The sequence below is a fragment of the Hipposideros armiger genome, unplaced genomic scaffold (assembly GCF_001890085.2).
Source record: "Hipposideros armiger isolate ML-2016 unplaced genomic scaffold, ASM189008v1 scaffold_986, whole genome shotgun sequence".
Lineage (NCBI taxonomy): Eukaryota > Metazoa > Chordata > Mammalia > Chiroptera > Hipposideridae > Hipposideros > Hipposideros armiger.
Genome location: NW_017732336.1, coordinates 638,619 through 639,950, shown reverse-complemented (window position 1 = coordinate 639,950; position 1,332 = coordinate 638,619). Strand labels below are relative to the sequence as shown.

Here is a 1,332-nt window from a genome sequence, read left to right as displayed (position 1 = left end):
TCACCATATTTTTTTATTACACCTCACAGCAGCATCCTTGTCCTCCACCTCCTAGATACCAATGGTACCTCACCCCCCTCCTCCACCCTCAGGGATGACAACCAAAAATGTCTCCAAAAATCCCAGTGTCTTTTGGGGGTAAAACTGTCCCTTGTTGAAAACCACTGCTCTGTGAGCTTGGAAGTTTTACACGACATTTATTTTATTCCTGACTTGATCAGGTCTCATGTGAATCGTGAACAATATAAGGACGTCAGGACACTTAAGTTTGTTACCCCTTTCCCACCTAAAACACCTACCTGGTGTTTTAGTCCATCCCACTGTTACCCTGAGTCTTTGTTGCTGCATTTTATATGGCCAAGTGCAGGATTTAAGTATATATTCATCATTACTTTTTCTTTCCATTCCTTTCTTCTGGGTTCTTCATGAAGAACAACTCTAATTCTTTTGGTTAGTGTCCTCAGACGTAAACTCTGTTTTTGCTTTGCTGAAGCTGTCTTAACTTACCTTCACTCTTGAACAATAAAGTATATGACAGTTTTTTTCTTTCAGCCCTTTGAAAGTAACCTCCCATTACCTGCGGGTTTTTGTTTTGCTATCAAGGGGTCCATAATGATACTTCTAATTCCTTCACCATTGGTCTTTCTTCTCCTTGGTGGCCTCTAAGATCGTCTCCTTGGTGTAGACCAATGTCCATTCAGGACTCATGCTTCCTGAGCCTGACATGCCTACCAATACAGTCACTGGGTAGAAGGACATGCCCATTTTATGTTTCGATGGCTTCTACCAAACCAGCTCATCAAGTGGGCTGACCACTGCATGCTCCCAACTCCCTTTTTGCATGCCTGTTCAAGCTTTACATCAGCACACATTGGTTTACTTTTACTCATGAAATTTACACGTTTTGTGTTTTTAAAATTGCAGTTTGTAATTGCCTGAACAACGGTGGAAATGAGCAGATATTCATGTTTTCAGGACATTACTGTCTTTGTGAAGTGGTGTGCTTCTTTGTATCCTTTACCCATTTTTTTCTGTTTTATGCTGTTCTAAAAATTCTTTATAGATCTTGGGCTCTATTTCTTTATCTCTTTTATATTTTATTAATTGTCTCTCCACCTGCCACTTGTATTTTGACTATTATGTTTTTTGTTGTGGGGAAATTTTTGATGGTGACGCAAAGTCATTAATTCTGGTCTGTATTGTTTTTGCTTGTTAAACCTTGTGAATCAAGGACTGCCCCATTCGTGAAGGTATTCCACATGTTTTTAGACTTTGATTATTTTATGTTGAGGTCTTTATCCACCTGGAATTTTGGAACTTTTTAAAAATATT

At 39.0% G+C, this 1,332-nt stretch overlaps 1 protein-coding gene across 1 annotated transcript in view; it reads left to right on the top strand.

The window, feature by feature from the left end:
- Positions 1–1,332, top strand: part of ZNF329 (zinc finger protein 329) — a 26,149-nt gene that overhangs the window by 21,118 nt on the left and 3,699 nt on the right. The window lies entirely within an intron of this gene.